This window comes from Schistocerca americana, chromosome 9, assembly GCF_021461395.2.
Source record: "Schistocerca americana isolate TAMUIC-IGC-003095 chromosome 9, iqSchAmer2.1, whole genome shotgun sequence".
NCBI lineage: Eukaryota > Metazoa > Arthropoda > Insecta > Orthoptera > Acrididae > Schistocerca > Schistocerca americana.
Genome location: NC_060127.1, coordinates 128,718,745 through 128,723,592, shown reverse-complemented (window position 1 = coordinate 128,723,592; position 4,848 = coordinate 128,718,745).

Sequence of the window (4,848 nt, the reverse complement as noted above, 5' to 3'; positions counted from 1 at the left end):
ACTAAAGAGTAACTAAGCACGCACAAAGACACATCGGGAGTCGATACATGCACACGCAGCCGACTCATGAACGATCGGCGAGCCAAAGCGCGTCGTCCCATTGAACGACCGACCGACGATCCACCAAGACCGTGGCCCGGCTCAAGTGATGCGTGGCGGCAATGGTCGTGGAGCCATGTCGGCGCAGACCTCACTGCTGCTCCAACCCGACTGCAGTAGTGCCGCATTGCAACTCCCCGTCTGGCGGGTCCGGACTGCACTCCAGACGCGTTCCAACCGACTGGCAGAATGGAACTCGCAACCCGAACAGCCCTGCTGGCACCTTCCAACTGACTGCACGACAGAATACAACCGGGAAGTAATAGCAGTCGAGTAAAGATAATACGAGAAGGGATCTACATCTACATCTACATCTACATGATTACTCTGCAATTCACATTTAATTGCTTGGCAGAGGGTTCATCGAACCACAATCATACTATCTCTCTGCCATTCGACTCCCGAATAGCGCGCGGGAAAAGCGAACACCTAAACCTTTTTGTTCGAGCTCTGATTTCCCTTATTTTATTTTGATGATCATTCCTACCTATGTAGGTTGGGTTCAACAAAATATTTTCGAATTCGGAAGAGAAAGTTGGTGACTGAAATTTCGTAAATAGATCTCGCCGCGACGAAAAACGTCTTTGCTCTAATGACTTCCATCCCAACTCGCGTATCATATCTGCCACACTCTCTCCCCCCTATTACGTGATAATACAAAACGAGCTGCCCTTTTTTGCACCCTTTCGATGTCCTCCGTCAATCCCACCTGGTAACGATCCCACACCGCGCAGCAATATTCTAACAGAGAACGAACGAGTGTAGTGTAAGCTGTCTCTTTAGTGGACTTGTTGCATCTTATAAGTGTCCTGCCAATGAAGCGCAACCTTTGGCTCTCCTTCCCCACAATATTATCTATGTGGTCCACCTGAAGAAGTTCTTCGTAATTTTAACACCCAGGTACTTAGTTGAATTGACAGCCTTGAGAATTCTACTATTTATCGAGTAATCGAATTCCAACGGATTTCTTTTGGAACTCATGTGGATAACCTCACACTTTTCGTTATTTAGCGTCAACTGCCACCTGCCACACCATACAGAAATCTTTACTAAATCGCTTTGCAACTGATACTGGTCTTCGGATGACCTTACTAGACGGTAAATTACAGCATCATCTGCGAAAAACCTAAGAGAACTGCTCAGATTGTCACCCAGGTCATTTATACAGATCAGAAACAGCAGAGGTCCCTGGGCGCTTACCTGGAGAACACGTGATATCACTTCAGTTTTACTCGATGATTTGCCATCTATTACTACGAACTGCGACTTTCCTGACAGGAAATCACGAATCCAGTCGCACAACTGAGACGATACCTCATAGGCCCGCAGCTTGTGAGGAACGGTGTCAAAAACTTTCCGGAAATCTAGAAATACGGAATCAACTTGAGATCCCCTGTCGATAGCGGCCACTACTTCGTGCGAATAAAGAGCTAGCTGCGATGCACAAGAACGATGTTTTCTGAAATCATGCTGATTACTTATCAATAGATCGTTCCCTTCGAGGTGATTCATAATGTTTGAATACAGTATATGCTAGCGCCGGTCACGGCCAGGCAGAGCAGCAACTCAGTGACAGTAGGAATTTAAATTAACGTAGTGAGGTGGAAGTACCCTAAAAACAGGGTGTAAAAACATGATGGTGGAAACACGAGCCACGCACGGCTCATGCAGGTTATCAAGCTTTAAGTGAGTTTGAAGGGATGCTATAGTCAGCGCACTAGCGATGGGATACAGCATCTCCGAGGTAGCGCTGGAGATTTTCCCGTAAGACCATTTGACGAGTGCACCGTGAATATCAGGAATCCCGTGAAACATCAAATCTCCGACATGGATGCGCCCGGAGAAACATCCTGCAAGAAGGGGACCAACGAAGACTGAATAGAATCGTTCGACGTGACAGAAGTGCAACCCTTGAGCAATTTGCTGCAGATTTCAATGCTATCAACAAGTGTCAGCGTGTGAACCATTCAACGAAACATCACCAATACGGGCTTTCGGAGCCGAAGACCCGCTCGTGTACCCTCCATGACTCCACGACACAAAGCTTTACGTCTCGCCTGGCCCGTCAACATATACATTGCACTGTTGATGATTGGAAACATGTTGCTTGGTCGGACGAGTCTCGTTCCAAATTATATCGAGCGGATGGACGTGTACGGGTATGGAGACAACCTGATGGATGCATGTAGCCTGCATGTCAGCAGGGGACTGTTCAATCTGGTGGAGGCTCTGTAATGGTGTGGGACGCGTGCAGTTGCAGTGATATGGGACACCTAATACGTCTAGATACGACTCTGACAGGTGACATGTACGTAAGCATCCAGTCTGATCAGCTGCATCCATTCATGTCCAATGCGCATTCCGACGGGCAATTCCAGCAGGACAATGAGACACCCCATACGTCCAGAATTGCTACAGAGTGGCTCCAGGAACATTTTCCAAGTTTAAACACTTAGGGTGGCCACCAGACTCTCCTGACATGAACATTATTGGACATATCTGGGATGCCTTGCAATGTGCCGTTCAGAAGAGATCTCCACCATCTCGTACTCTTACGGATTTATGGGCAGCCCTGCCGATTCATGGTGTCGTTCCCTCCAGCACTACTTCAGACATTAGTCGAGTCCATGCCACGTCATGCTGCGGCACTTCCGTGTACTCAGAGGGCTACACGATATCAGGCAGGCGTACCAGTTTCTTTGGCTCATCAGTGTAGGAAAGTATTGTACCTACTGCAAGACCAAGTATCTAATACACGACATTTCATTTAATTGCAATGAAGCAATTTTGGGTCGGCACAAGGCCCTTCATTTCAGCAGAATCATGGTGTCGAGGCTGTTTCATCTTCGCTGTTCGTACGTGGTATGAATGACAGTCACAGGTACAATGGCTGTTTGCACTAAAAGAGGCAGTCGTACTTAACGAAATAGGGGAGAGACTGCCACGGATAAGACAGACCACATACAAGTATGGTGTTGAAACTACCGTTGGATTCACAGAATGTCTGGGAGGGAGACGAAAAGACGCGAAGGAAACTCCGTTCTTTGTGTGTTCTGAAAAGAAAAAAAGAGCCGCGCGCTTTGCGTCGAATTGTGCGAGGGCAATCATGGAAGATGGACCGCACAATGCGGAGCATATGCCCGCCTGCGCGCGATGCGAAGACCAGGCAGTGAGGAGGAGAGCCGAAAGAATTGAGCAGCAACAGAGTCGGCGCGACAACGGGCTGACGTGAGGGAGGAGGAATAAAACAGCAGCGCAGCGCTACAGCCAGGCGTGCCGAGGACAGGAGAAATGACCTGCTCTCCCGCCCCTCCCCCCTACACACACACACACACACACACACACACACACGTGGGGGGTGGGAGTGTTTATTTTTGCTATTCTGTCACGCCGCCTCCCCCATCAGACACGCCACTTCCAGCGGCGCGCGGCGACGAATAACGCGAAAAATGCCATGGAGAGAAAAAAAACGCGGCACTGAGTGTATAGGGCGAAGAGTTTTGCAAATAATTTCCACGCTGCTGCTCCGACAGGTCCACGAGCACGCACACGCGCACACATGCGTGGGCACGCGTATAGCCAGGCCACCCGCTCTCTCTCCTCCCACGCATCTGACTCCTCCCCCCCCCCTTACCAGCCTCCCATCCCCATACCACTCTAAGGCGCTTTCACGCCCACTTCTCGTCACTTTTCTTGCCACCCGAGGAGCGGAGGGTGGAGGAGGCAACGCGAAGGAAAATGTTTTTCATCACAAAGCGTCGAATGGATGTCCCTGCAGCGAGGTATAGCCAGCGCGATGTTCCACTGTGAAGCTTCGTGCTCTCTAAACAAATGAGCAAGCAATAATTACCATTTCAGTATTCCTTGGCCACGGACTTGCGGAATCATCATTCCAGTCAAAGTTGTGTTGCTTCCTCATATCTTTCAATGTTTTCACTACTAAGTCTTTTCTTCTGCTAATAAATGATAAATAATCGTAGAATGAACATACTTGTGTAATCTCTGTCCATATATAACTAGATTTACGTATAACAATTTACAGAGTTAGGTTGGAAAACAATACATAGGGTGTTTCAGAAAAAACAGGAAATTGAAAAAAAAAAAATCTTAGAAAATATAGGGAATGTAGTGTAATTTATTTATGTCATTTAATATTAAAAGGTATGCAGTTTAATAATATATAATATGAATTTATGTTTTGCAAATGAAATCTGGCAGGACTCTTCATTTTTGCAGGAACGTTCCTGCAGTCTCCGAGATAAACTGCGCATGGCTCCAAGTAACATTTCAACAGAAACTTCCTGGCTGATTAAAACTGTGAGCCGAGCCGAGACTCGAGCTCGGGACCTTGCCTTTCGCGGGCAAGTGCTCTACCAACTGAGCTACCCAAGCACGAGAAAGTTTCATATCAGCGCATACTCCGCTGCAGAGTGAAAATCTCATTCTGGAAGCATCCCCCAGGCTGTGGCTAAGCCATGTCTCCGCAGTATCCTTTCTTTCAGGAGTGCTAGTTCTGCAAGGTTCGCAGGAGAGCTTCTGTAAAGTTTGGAAGGTAGGAGACGAGGTACTGCAGAAGTAAAGCTGTGAGGACGGGGCTTGAGTCGTGCTTGGGTAACTAAGTTGGTAGAGCACTTGCCCGCGAAAGGCATAGGTCCCGAGTTCGAGTCTCGACCCGGCACACAGTTTTAATCTGCCACGAAGTTTCATATCAGCGCACACTCCACTGCAGAGTTCTGGAAACATTTCAAC